Raw genomic sequence first — 15095 nt, 5'->3', positions numbered from 1 at the left:
TTTGGCTCAAGTTATGATCCCAGGGTCCCAGGACGGAGTCCTGCATCCGGCACCCTGCTCAATGGGGAGCCTGCTTCTCCCTCTACCTGCTCTGCCTGCTGCTCCCCCTGCTTGTGCTCTCTCTCTGACAAATAAATACATAAAATCTTAAAAAAAAAAAAGACTTATACAGTGAAAAAAGAAAGGAAGCTATGATAATACATTAAGTTTTCAGTAACAAACAATCCTTTCTAAGTCTGTATATAGGTTCTCCATTTTTTGGTCTCTGAAACAGTAGACTCTCCATTAGTTACCAATAAATTTTTGAAACTGCATCTCCTATATAAAGTCATCATAGTTCTTTTTGTTTGTTGTTTTGTCTTATTAATTTCCTTTATAAAAACAGACAGAATAAACGAGAAGTCTGTCCAGTTCTCTTTCAAATGCCACCTGGATTCTTCTCACTTACCTAAAATGGAGATCTTAATCCCCATGTAAGGATTTACAAGCAGCCGCTTGCTCTGTGAAATTCCTCCAGTCTTCCCTTATACACTAAAAATATTTAACATCCCATACATTATATTTTAATCAAAACATAAGATCCTTATAAGCGCAAAGTTACCTTGAAACAACATGACATTTTACCGTAGTGCATAAATAATATAGTACAGATGGTAACAGCTTTATGTTGAAGTAAGGCAAAATTAAGGCAAGAATGGGTTTGTAGCTAGATTAAAACAATTAGAACCATGCCACAACAGGGGTGCCTGGGTGGCTCAGTAGATTAATCCTCTGCCTTCGGCTCAGGTCATGATCTCAGGGTCCTGGGATTGAGCCCCACATCGTGCTCTCTGCTCAGCAGGGAATCTACTTCCACCTCTCTTTCTGCCTGCCTCTCCACCTACTTGTAAGATCTCTCTCTCTGTCAAATAAATAAATAAAAATCTTTTAAAAAATGTCAGGGTCATGTTAAAAAAAAATGCCACAATAAAAAATATGAAGTTCTCACACATCTCAATCTTAAAAGCAATGGAGTCTTTTTTTTTTCAGGCAAAGGCAGATCCACTGGCCATTTTAAATTCAAAAAATGACAAAAAATGAATGATGAGGAGCAAAACCAATTAGACTTTGAATGCAAAACAATAGAGATCTGAGGATTTATAGAACACTGTGAGATGCTGAGTAAATAATGGTAGAAAACCCACAAGCATCACTACTACCAGCTCAGAGGATTTCTTTTTGGCACCTCTCCCCATCTCAACCTCTAGAAATTTTCAGAACTCTAAGATGGAAAGAGCAGACACCATTAACTTTGGGACTTAGTAATCTTCCTTTACCAGTCAAACATTTCTTACTGCTCTTAGTTCCTTAAAACAATCAACCATCACTTCTGCTTTGCTTTTTTTCTACCCATACTTTTCAAATAGAGAGAAGAAAAGGTGTGTTACTTTAAGGCAGGGTTTTTCAGCCTCAGCAATACTGGACTTTGGGTCTGATGAACCTTCACTGTGTGGGGCCTGTCTACTGAAAAGTACTCCTTAGCCTCTACCCACTAGATTTTAGTAAAACCCTACCACCATTAAGCTGTGACAAGGAAAAATATCTCTAGACATTGCCAAATGTCTACTGGTGGTAATAAACAAAAACAAAAAACATGACAACTGTCCCCAGTTAAAAAACACTACTTAAAGTAGAAAAACAAAAAACAATATCAATAGGAATAAAAATAATCAGAAAAGCAACTCTAAGAAGAAAAACAGAAACATAAGGAAAAAGAAGTAGTGAAAGACACAGGGTAGAGATAAAGAGCTACCAGAAAGCTACCAGAAATCATTCCTCTAATAAATACCTGCATTTTTTGAAGGCCAAAGGAATACAACTAAGCATATAAACAGTATATTCTTAACCCCACTAAGAGATCCCATTAGTTCCACAGGCCAAAACTATTAAATCAGGAAAAATGACTAAAAACTTTATGCATCTTTACAGTCTATACCAATTAGCTTTTACTTTTTAAGACTCCTTTACAAAGAAAACTATTAATTGAAAAAAAATGGAAAATAAATCCAACAAATATGACAAAATCTTAATGTTTTAAAACACATATAAAACTAGCCATCTATAAGAATACCATTAAGGGGGTGCCTAAGTAGCTCAGGTCCTGATCCCAGACTCCTGGGTCAGAGTCCCACATTGGGCTTCTAGCTCAGCAGGGAGCCTGCTTCTCCCTCTCCCTCTGACCGCTCCCCCTTGATCTCTTTCTCAACTCAGCTCTCTCTAATAAATAAATAGAATCTTTAAAAAAAATTCCACTAAGATCTAATAGATGAACGGATAAAAGGAAATTAACAGGTAAGTCACAATATAGGAAATGCAAATAAACAGAATCATAGAATATATTTAACTATTTTGCCAACTATCAAAAGAAATTTAAATGAAAATAATGAAATACAGTACTATACCTAATAAATTAGCATTTTAAAAATTATAAAACCTAAGGCCAGCAATTACTACTTGAAACTGTTATATGCCTACATTTCTAGATAGACCATAAAGTGACATGATCCATTTGGAAAATAATTTTGGCAATACACCTCAAGAGTCATGAAAATATACACACTCATTGCCCAACCCTTGAGAATCTATTCTAGTGACACAACTTATTAGCAAAAATGAGTTACATGCACAAATGTTTAATGAAGTACTACTTATACTACCAAAGAATGATAAATAACCTAAGTCCAACAACAGGGGAACGGTTGATCAAATTACAGAATATGTTATGGACTATTCTATAGAAATTAACAATTAAAATACAAAACTAGGCACTGTGGAAAAATTTACGAACTACAAAGCACAAAATATAAAATGCAACCTTACAAGTATACTATGACTTAAATTATGGGAAAATATGCAAAATATGCATAATAAAGACTTAAAAGAAACAAAGGAAATGAAACCAACTGCTTTGTGATTAAACTATAGGTAAATTTTTAAAATTTCACCTAACAATACATTTTTAACTTAAACACAACTTTTCTATTGGGTTCTTCGTATTTACTGTTAATAGCTATTCAAAAAATTTCTAATATAAGGTACATTGTATATTTGACAGCAGCAGCATCAAATATTCCTTCTTTCCAACCTCAGTGATTTTTTGCTTATTCATCTAGCACCTGAGATGCTAACATTTATGTATTTTCTGTCATTTGATATCAACAGGGCTTAGGCTCTATATACACTAAGGAGTTCTGTCAACACTCTTTTTTGCATGCATTGTCCATTTAACCAGTATTTTTCACAATGCTGCTTTCTGTTTTTCTTATATATTTACAGAGCACTTTATCAGAAACATTTTCCTCAATTGTTAATGGCTGATAACTGACTACAAAGATACAAGAGTTCACTTTTAACCAACTCTTGAGTATTTTACTAAGAAGAATTGGGTCTCATTCTTCTAAGCCTGAATATTATTCATGCTCCCTTTAAGAGAGAAGAATGCTCAAAGTCATTATTCTTTTGTTCAAAATTAACAATAAAATAAATGACACACATAAACACACACACAATTATCACTGTCCTGTATCTGAATGTTTCTACCTAATGTACTATTTCAGTGAATTTTTTTCTATTTTAAGTATAATGCAAGTTGAAAGATAAGCAATTTAAAATTTAAAAATTCCCACAATCCTATGCCAATATATCCACTATAATGTCATTACTGCATTCTCACTATTAAGCCTTCCTAGTAAATCTATAGGTTCTTCCCCTATATGCGAATTGGGCCTTTAAAGGTGTTTTGTGGTAATCCTTTATGGGTTGAGCTGAATGAAACTTGGTATTTGACTACTTTCTACATAAAAATAGTGATTTTAGATGGCTCAGTGTAATACCTATAATTGGAATGCAGGGATGGGCAGACATCAAGCTTTAGTTTGATGTAGGTATCTTGCCCTATTTACTTCTCCATTAAGAAAGCATCATCCACACTGTCAGGTCTATAGTATCATCCCATATAGATTTCTCATTCCTTTTATCTCTACCCATTGTTTTTCATAGTATAGTCACATTTATACCATTTCAGGTTTGTATCCCCTTATGTGAAATTTTCTAGTTCACTTCCTTGCATTATACCTAGTAATTATAAATACTCTGTCCAACCTAATGTTTTCTCTTGTGACTTACTGGTCACTTCCACCTTTGTGGATCTTTTTCCTATGTTACAGGCACTGTTTTTCATCATGCCATTTTCTTAAAAACTGGGTAATTTTATAAGTGTCCCTAACAAGCAGTAAAATTAACTTATTTCAGTTTAATTTTCTATGCTTCCTCAACATCAATTAGAAGTGCTAGTGAATAGGGGCACCTAGGTGGCTCAGTGGGTTAAGCCTCTCTTCGGCTTGGGTCATGATCCCAGGGTCCTGGGATCAAGTCCCGCATTGGACTCTCCACTCAGTGGGGAGCTTGCTTCACCCCCTCTCTCTGCCTGCCTCTCTGCCTACTTGTGATCTCTGTGTCAAATAAATAAATTTAAAAAAAAAAAAAGAAGTGCTAGTGAATAGTAAAAGGGAGAGAATATGAGATCACAATTATCCCGTAAGAAGACTCAAAATTTTATCAAGCATTTTTTTAAGATTTTATCTATTTTTTTGAGAGAGACAGAGATAGTGAAAGAAAGCCCAAACAGGGATGAGAGAGAGAAGCAACCTTCCTGCCAAGCAGGGATCCTGATGCAGAACTCGATTCCAGGACCCTGAGATCATGACCTGAGCTAAAGGCAAACACTTGTACAACTGAGCCACCCAGATGCCCATCAAGAATATTTTAAATAATTAATTAAAACTGAGTAAAATTCATATAAAGGTTCTCCTGAAATATTATTTTTTCTAATACCATATTATTATTATTATTTATTTGAGAGATTGAGAGACAGAGAGAGGGGACAGAGCACAAGCAGGGGAGAGAAGCGGAGGCAGATGGAGAAGGAGACTCCCTGCCAAGCAGGAAGCCCGATGCAGGGCTTGATGCCAGGACCCTGGTATCATGACCCAAGCTGAAGGCAGATGCTTAACCGTCTGAGCCACCCAGGCACCCCTCTATTAACATTTTAAACACTACTGAAATGCCTTTAGAAATTAAGACTGCTCCCTCTCTCTCTGCCTGCCTCTCCATCTACTTGTGATTTCTCTCTGTCAAATAAATAAATAAAATCTTAAAAAAAAGATTAAAAAAAAAGAAATTAAGACTGCTGAATGGTCTTTGAGAAAAAGCATAGAAAAATGTCATAATTTGAAGTGCATGATATTCCAGTACATGCTACGTATTAATACATCATTTCACATACTAAAATTCTATTTGTTTTGTAATTACAATATGGAATGCTGTAACCCAAATTAATAAGGTTCAAACGAGACTGTTTTTTTCAGGTAGTCTTCAACAATAGCTTTGCCTTGCTCACTCTGTGGCATTCTGAATTTATTATAAGGATGTGCTTCTTTTCTTATGTTAAACCTTTCTTCACTGTTCTCTCCATTAGTGATCCATGCTGTCATTTTAGAGGAAAAAAGCTACCAACAACCCGATAAAATCCTGGTGTTACAAAAACTGTGTCCATTTAGAATATTTGTTGCATGCAGCACAAGATGTACTATTTATTATCTTGGTTAAAGCTTAGTATTAGAATTTCAAATATTAAATGGTAACAAAAACCCTGAAAAACAATACAGGACCCAGTATCAAGAACACTTAATAACAATAAACCAAGGGATGCCTGGGTGGCTCAGTGGGTTAAGCTGCTGCCTTCGGCTCAGGTCATGATCTCAGGGTCCTTGGATCGAGTCCCGCATCGGACTCTCTGCTCAGTGGGGGCCTGCTTCCCTCTCTCTCTCTCTGCCTGCCTCTCCGTCTACTTGTGATTTCTCTCTGTCAAATAAATAAATAAAATCTTTAAAATGCAAACTATAAAAAAACAATAAACCAAAATCAAAGATTTATTACAGGGTTATAATACTAAGAAAACTTTAATACTATATAAGCTTTTCTTACAACAGTTAAGACCATGCAGTCTGTTCTCCTAAATTCAGTCAATCATATCACAAGACCTAGGTCAATAAGCAAGAAGAAACAGAATGATCACTGCAAATGCATAACTTCTGTGAAAAACACCTCAAAGCAAAATAAGAAGGGACATTACTAAACCAAAAAGATCAGGTAGCTTATGCAGAAAGATACTGAAACAACTGTGTAACAAGTAGGATAAAAATTGTGAAGTAATAATTTAAAAACTGGAAAAAGTATAAAAGTGTAATAAAGTATACAATATTTATCTTATATTAAACTTAAGGTTTTATATTCTATATATTTAGCAAAGAAAATCTGACTTAGATTTCTAAAGTATTTTAAGAGTCCTAGCATATTACATAATATATTCAAAATAATTCCATTTTAGAAATAAAATTATTTTTTCTTCTGGAGTCTCATATCACACATGCTTTGCTAGGATACAACCATCAATAGCAAAACCCAAATTTAAAGTTCTTTAAAGGAATGATGTCAGCATCATGGCAGATTAATTGTTCTACTTTTCTCTCCACTTTGATTAATAACTAATTAGACATTCATAGCGGAACAAAAGTGCTTCTGCACATCATACCAAAACACCCCGGAGGTTTTTACCTACCTGTACATCTATGGGTAGACAGGCTACCCATAGATGTACAGGTAGGTAAAATTGGTGGAGGCTGCAACACAAGGTTTGGGCAAGCATGCCCCACCTCAACTTATGGTGATCATGGGATAAAAGTAACCTGGACAACACAAAAGAAGTGGATATCCACAGGCAATAGAGACTTTGTGGAGGTCCAGCCTGCATGAAGGGAGAATCTGGCATGCTATCAGAGTGGAATAGAGACGAACTTTGACACAGAGGAGATGGAGGAACTTGCCAAGGATGCACAGCTTCCCAGGATAACAATGCAAGGGTCCGAGATTTTGGCAGCTTCAGCAGCACCCTCTTCAGTAGAGGTGGAATACTGCAACCACTCCCACAGAGAAGGAAGAAATCAAAAGTGGTTAAGTGACTGCCCAGCTGCTGCAAAAGTGCAGGTTACAACTGAAGGGACCTGTTTCTCTCAGGCAGCACCAGAACTTTCGAGGACAGACCTCCTTGACTTGGGGGAGGGAGAGAAATAGGGGAAAAGCAGATGAGAATATCAAAGGGCACTGAAGGAACAAGTTCCATGCTGTCTGCTTCAGATCAACAGGTCTACCCCACCGATCTCTGGGAGTGCTCTAACTTAGAGGATCCACCCACTGGCCAGTGGGCACCCTCAAAGCCCCAGGTGCTAAGCCCATGCCACTCTCACTCCACTGCCAGGTCCCAGTGCATCTGAGGGAACTAACACCTGATGGAAGAACCACATACATGAGTTACTGTGATATATTCTAGAATAAAAAAGAAAGGATTCTAATAGCCAACCTGTTTAATTATAAGGATCAAAGAAGACATAAGAAAAATTAAGGAAACAAAACTGAAACATACTTTAGACCAAATAGATATAACAGACATTTATAGAATATGTCATCCAACATCATGAGAATACATTCTTCCAAGTGCACGCATTAACACTCTCCAAAGATAGATCATATGATAGCACACAAAACAAGTCATAGCAAATTTAAGAAGACTTATCATGCCACTTATCATGCCACTTATCTTTTCAGATCACAACAGCATGAAACTAGAAGTCAACAAGAGCAAAGGTGAAAATTCTACAAATGTGAAAAATAAACACACTTCTGAACAATCAATGGGTCAAACAAAAAAAAATCAAAAGGGAAATAAAAAATACCTTAAAAAAATGGAAACACAACATATCAATTCCTATGGGATGCCAAGAAAGCAGTTCTGAAAGGAAGGCTTATAAAGATAAATGCATATATTAAGAAAGTATAAAAATCTCAAATAATAAACATAATTTTACACCTTAAGGAACTAGAGAGAAAAAGAACAAATTAAGCACTAATTAGCAAAAAGAAAGGCAATAAAGATAAGAGCAGAAATAAATGAAATAGAGGCCAAAAGAATAAGTATAAATATCAACAAAACTGAAAGCCAGTTTTTCTGAAAGATAAAATTGCTGCACTAGGAAAAAAGAGAGAGAAGACTCAAAAAATATTATAAATGAAAGAGGACATATTACAACAGAAATGCATAGGACTATAAGAGACTACAATCGAAAATTATACACCAACAAATTAATTAAACCTAGAAAAAACGAATATATTCTTAGAAATGAACAGCCTAAAAAGACTGAATCAGTAAAGAGACTGAATCAGTAGTCAAACCCCACACACACACAGAAAACCTCAGGACAGGAAGCATCACAGACAAATTCTACCAAAACTTAAAAAATTAACGCCAATCTTTCTCAAACTTTTTCAAAAAATTGAAGAAAGAACATTTCCAAAATCATTCAACAAGACCAACATTACTCTGAGACCAAAGTCAGATAAAAACACTACAAGAAAACTATTATAATAGACCAATATCCCTGGTAAACACAAAAGCAAAAATTCACAACAAAATATTAGCAAATGAAATCCAAGCACACATTAAAAGAATTATATATGAACAAGTGTGATTTAACTCCAGGATTCAAAGATAAATCAACATACTCAAACCAATAAATGTAATACACCACATTAATAGAAAGATAAAAATCACATGATTATATCAATAGATGCTGCAAAAAGTATTTACAAAATATGACATCCTTTCATGACAAAAACCTTCAAAAGGATTGGTATAGAAGGAGCATACTTCAACATAATAAAAGTCAAATACAACAAACCCACAGGTAACATTATACTCAATTGTGAAAAATTGAAAACCTTTCCTCTATAATCATGAACAAGACAAACAAGACAAGGATGCCCACTCTCATCTGTCTTTCCAATATAGTACTGGAAGTCCTAGATACAGCAATTGGGTAAGACAAAATAAAAGCATTTGAATCAGAAAAAAAGAAATATAATTTTTATTTGTACATAATATAATTTTAGAAAATTCAAGCTTCAAACAAAAAACTTGGAAAAAAAATCACACTCTCAGTAAAGTTGCAGGATATAAGATCAACATGCCATTATGTTAGATTTCACTTATTTTTAAAGTTTTTATTTAAATTCCAATTAGTTAAATACGGTATACTATTAGTTCAAAAGGTATGCTTTCATTAAACACTCTGTGAGTTCAAGACTTTCACTAAACACCCTGTGCTCATCACACCAGGTATACTCCTTAATACCCATCACCTATTTTACTCCCACCACCACCAATCTACCCTCCTATAACCAACAAGTTGTTCCCTATACCTAAGGGTTTGTTTCTTGGTTTGCCTGTTTTTTCCCCTTTCTTTTTTGTTGTGTTTCTTAAATTTCACATATGAGTAAAATCATATGGTATTTCTCTTCATCTGATTACCTTGTTTTGCTTAGCATAATACACTCTAGCTGTATCCCCACTGTTGCAAATTGCAAGACTTTATTCTTTTCTGTGGCTAAAAAGTTCCATTGTATACATGTATATATCACTTCTTCTTCATCCATTCCTTGATTGATGGAGACTTCAGCTATTTCCGTAAGTTGGCTATTATGGATAATGCCAATATAAAAATCAGGCTGCATATATCCCTTGGAATTAGAATTTGTGTATTCTTTGAGTAAATACTTAGGAGTGTGATTCCTGGATCATAGGGTAGGGCAATTCCATATTTAAGATTTCCAGGAACCTGCATCCTGTTTCACAAAGTGGCTCTACCAGTTTGCATTCCCACCAAGAATGCAAGAGGGGTACCATTATTCCACATCCTTGCCAAACCTGTTGTTTCTTGTGTAGTTAATTTTAGCCATTCTGAATAGTGTGAGGTGATATCTTATTGTACTTTTGATTTGTTATTTCTCTGATGATCAGTGATGTTGAGTATCTTTCCATGAGTCTGTTAGCCATCAGTATGTGTTCTATAGAAAAATGCCTGTTCATGCCTTCTGTCCACTTATTAATTGCATTATTCATTTTGGGGGCATTCAATTCTTTAAGTTCTTTGAATATTTTGGATACTAACCCATTACCATGTCATCTACAAATATTTTTTTCCCATTCCACAGTATAGCTGATTGATTCCCTCACTGTGCACAAGCTTTTTATTTGTATTAAGTCCCAATACATTATTTCTGCTTTTATTTCCCCTGTCTCAGTAGACATACCTAGAAAGAAGCTGCTACAACCAATGTCAAGAGGTTACTCTCTATGTTCTCCACTAAGGTTTTTAGGGTTTCAGGTCTCATTTTTAGATCTTTAATCCATTTTGAATTTATTTTCATGTGTGGTGTAAGGAAGTGGTCCAGATGAATTCTTTTGCATGTTGCTGTCGTTTTCCCAACACCCATTTGTTAAACAAACTGTCATTTTCCCATTGGATATTCTTTCCTGCTTTGTCAAAGATTAATTGCCAGATAGTTGTGGGCTCATTTCTGGGTTTTCTATTCTATTCCATTTATTTGTCTTTTTTTTGTGCCAGTTCCGTATTGTTTTGATCACTACACCTTTTAATACAGCTTGAAGTCCAGAACTGTGATGTCTCCAGATCTGCTTTTCTTTTTCAAGGAAGCTTTGGCTATCCAGGGTTTTTTGTGGCTCCATACAAATTTTAGAATTGTTTGTTCTAGCTCTGAGAAAAATGTTGGTGTTATTTTGATGAGGATTGCATTATACATGTAGATTACCTTGGCAGCATGGATATTTTAACAGTATTTGTTCTTTCAATCCGTGAGTATGGAATGTCTATTTCTTTGTGTCATCCTCAATCTCTTTCATCAGTGTTTCATAGTTTACAGAATTTGGGTCTTTCACTTATTTTGTTAGGTTTACTCCTAGGTATCTTACTGATTTTGGTGGAACTGTAAATGGGACTGATATCTTGCTTTCTTTTTCTGCTACTTCACTGTTGGAATATAGAAATGCAGCAAATGTCTGAATATTGATTTTGTATTCTGCGACTACTGAATTCATTTATCAACTGAAGGTTTTCCATATACAGTATCTAGTCATCTGCAAATAGTGAAAGGTTGACTTCTTCCCTGCCTATTTGGGTGCCTTTTATTTCTTTGTGTTTTTATCATTGCTGTGGCTAGGACTTCCAGTACTATGTTAAATAACTGGTGAGAGTGGACATCCCTGTCTTGCTCCTGACTATAGAAGAAAATGTCTCAGTTATTCCCCATTGAGAATGATTATTAGCTGTGGGTTTTTTTAAATTTTATTTTATTTTTGTGTGTTCCAAAGTTCATTGTTTATGCACCGCACCCATTGCTCCATACAATATATGCCCTCCATAATACCTACCACCAGGCTCACCCAACCCCCCACTCCCCCTCTTCTCCAAAACCCTGTTTGTTTCTCAGAGTCCACAGTCTCTCATGGTCCATCCCCCGCTCCAATTTCCCCCAAATCACTTCCCCTCTCCATCTCCCCATTTTCTCCATGCTATTCCTTATGCTCCACAAGTAAGTGAAACCATATGGTAATTGACTCTCTCTGCTTGACTGATTTCACTCAGCAAAATCTCCTCGAGTCCCATTCATGCTGATACAAAAGTTGGATAGTCATCCTTTCTGATGGAGGCATAATACTCCATTGTATATATGGACCATATCTTCTTTATCCATTAGTCTGTTGAAGGGCCTCTTGGTTCTTTCCACGGTTTGTGGTCATTGCTGCTATGAACATTGGGGTACAGATGGCCCTTCCTTTCACTACATCTGTATCTTTGGGGTAAATGCCCAGTAGTGCAATTGCAGGGTCATGGGGAAGCTTTATTTTTAATTTCTTGAGGAATCTCCACACTGCTTTCCAAAGCGGCTGCACCAACTTGCATTCCCAACAACAGTGTAAGAGGGTTCCCCTTTCTCTACATCCTCTGGCCTTTCTGATGTTGAGGTATATTCCCTCTAAACCTATTTCATTGAGGGCTTTTATTATGAATGGATGTTGTACTTTTTCAAAAGCTTTTTCTACATCTACTGAACTGACCTATGGTTCTTATCATTTCTTTTATTAATGTGGTGTCTCACATTGATTGATTTGCAAATACGGAAGCATGCTTGCAACCCAGGAATAAGTCCCATTTGATGGTGATGAATGACTTTTTTTTTAATGTATTGTTGGATTCTGTTTACTAGTATTTTACTGAGAATTTTTGACTCCATATTCACCAGGGATTTTGGCTTGTAGTTCTTTTCCTTAGTGGTGTTTTTTTTTTGTTTTAAGATTTTATTTATTTATTTGAGAGAGAGAGAGAAAGAGAGAGAGCATGAGCAGGGTGGAGAGGGAGAAGCAGGATCCCCATTGAACAGGGGGCCTGATGTGGGGCTAGATCCTAAGACCTGAGCCAAAGGCAGAGGCTAAACCAACTGAGTCACCCAGACACTCTCTTAGTGGTATTTTTATCTTATTTTAGTATCAGAGTAATGCTGCCCTCATATAATGAACTTGAAAGTTTTCCTCATGTATTTTTTAGAAGACTTTGAGAATAGGTATTAACTCTCCTCTAAATGTTTGGTACAATTCTCCTGTGAAGCCACCTCATCCTGGGTTTCTCTTTCTTTTTAATTTCTTTCATGTTTTTTGTTTGTTTATATTTATGTTTACTTAAATTTATTTGAATTCATTTATTTAAATTGATTGATTGAGCATGTAGGGGGCATGGGAGGGGGAGAGAGAGAATCTCAAGCAGACTTCTCCTTCAGCATGGAGTCTGATGAGGAGTTCAACCTCACATCCCTAAGATGAGCCAAAACAGACAGACAGAAGCTTAACTCACTGAGCCACCTTGGTGCCCCCAGGCTTTTCTTTGTTGCAAGTTTTTTGATAACTGATTCAATTTCTGTGCTGGTTATCAGTCTTTTCAAGTGTTCTTTTTCTTCATATTTCAGTTCTGGCAGTTTATATGTTTCTAGGAATTTATCCATTTCTTCCAACTTGCAAACTCCTGACATAAAGTTTTTCATAATATTCTCTTTACTTGTTTTTATTTATGCATTGTTGGCTGTCATTTCTCCTCTCCTTCATTTATTTTATTTTATTTATTTTGGGTCTTTTCTCTATTCTTTTTGATATGTCTAGCTAGAGGTATTCCAGTTTCATTATCTTTTTCATTATTTTATTTTTTTTTAAGGTTAGGTTGTTTCTTCAAGATTTTCTTCCATCTTGAGGTAGGCCTGTAATGCTGTATACTTCCATCTTAGGCCCATTTTGGCTGCAACCCAGAGTTTTTGGACTATCATCTTTTCATTTTCAACTGTTTCCATATTTTTTAATTCCTTCTTTATTTTCTGGTTGATTCATTCACTGTTTACTAGCATCTTGTTTAACCTTCATATATTTGTGGGCTTTCCAGCCTGTGTGTGTGTGTGTGTGTGTGTGTGTGGTTTACTTCTAGTTTCATAGTGATGCAGTCAGAAAACAGGCATGGTATGATTTCCAATTTTTGTATTTGTTGAGGCCTGTTTTGAGGGCTAATATGTGATCTATTCCAGACACTGTTCCATGTGAGCTTGTAAAGAATGTGTATTCTGTTGCTTTAGGGTGGAATGTTGTAAATATATTTTTTAAGTCCATCTGGTCCAGTGTGTCATTCAAGGCCATTGTGTCCTTGTTGATTTTCTACTTAGAGGATCTGTCCATTGATGTAAGTGGGATGTTAAAGTCCCCTACTATAATTGTATTATTATAAATAAGTTCCTTTATGTCTATTATTGTTTTATATATTTGGATGCTCAGATGTTGGAGGCTAAAATATTTACAATTATTAGATTTTCTTGTTGGATTATCCTCTTTATGATTATATAATGCCATTCTTTGTCTCTTTCTGAAGTATTTTTTTTTTAAGATTTTATTTATTTGTCAGAGAGAGAAAGCACAAGCAGGCAGAGTGGCAGGCAAGGCAGAGAGAGAAGCAGGCTCCCTGCTGAGCAAGGTGAGCGATGTGGGACTTGATCCCAGGACCCTGGGATCATGACCTGAGCAGAAGGCAGCAGCTTAACCGAATGAGCCACCCAGGTATCCCCAAAGTATTTGTTTTAAAGTCTAGTTTGCTCAATATAAGTATTGCTAATATGGCTTTCTTTTGACGTCCTTTCCCATGATAAATGTTTCTCTATTCCCTCACTTTCAATCTGTAGGTGTCTTTACTTCTAAAATGAGTCTTTTGTAGGCAGCATGTAGACGGGTCTTATATTTTTATCCACTCTGACATTCTATCTTTTGATTGAAGCATTTAGTCCATTTATATTCAAAGTTAAGTATTGATAGATATATATTTATTACCATTTTATTTCTTGTTCTATTGTTGTATATGGAGATTTTCTCTGATCCTTTCTTGCCTTTGTCACTTTTGGTCTCTTCTTTGCACTCAGAGTCCCTCTTAGTATTTCTTACATAGCTGGTTTAGGGATCAGGAACTTCTTCAAGTTTTGTCTGGGAAACTATTTTATCTCTCCTTCTATTCTGAATGATAGCCTTGATGGAAAGAGTATTTTTGGCTGAAGATTTTTCCCATTTGATACTCTGAATATATCATGCCACTCCCTCTGGCTTGCCGAGTTTCTGTTGAGAAATCTCCAGTTAGCCTTATGGGTTTTTTCCCTGCAACTTAAGGATCTCTTTTGTCTTGCTTCTTTTAAGATTTTTTTTTTTATTTATCACTACACTTTGCAAATGTAATTACAATATATCTTAGTGTTGGCCCATTTTTGTTGAATTTGATGGGAATTCTGTGTGTCTCCTGGATCTGGATGTCTGTTTTCTTCTCCTGGCTTAGGGAAAGTTTCTGCTATTTCTTGAAATAAATGTTCTGCCCCCTTCTCCTATAATACAAATGCTATTATGTTTGGTGGAGTCACTGAGTTCCCTAAGTCTATTCTTGTGATGCATAATTCTTCTCTCTTTTGTTCAGCCTCATTATTTTCCATTATTTTGTCTTCTGGATCACTAATTCATTCCTCCACATCTTATAATCTGCTGTTCATTGCATCAAGCCTGTTTCAAATCTCATTTATTG

The 15095-nt window shown here is 35.7% G+C and overlaps 1 protein-coding gene across 2 annotated transcripts in view; it reads right to left on the bottom strand.

The window, feature by feature from the left end:
• BRWD3 (bromodomain and WD repeat domain containing 3) overlaps window positions 1-15095 on the bottom strand; it is a 220690-nt gene that overhangs the window by 167504 nt on the left and 38091 nt on the right. The window lies entirely within an intron of this gene.

The sequence above is a fragment of the Neovison vison genome, chromosome X, assembly GCF_020171115.1.
Source record: "Neovison vison isolate M4711 chromosome X, ASM_NN_V1, whole genome shotgun sequence".
In the NCBI taxonomy this organism is placed as follows: Eukaryota; Metazoa; Chordata; class Mammalia; order Carnivora; family Mustelidae; genus Neogale; species Neogale vison.
This window is presented reverse-complemented; position numbering and strand designations above follow the sequence as displayed.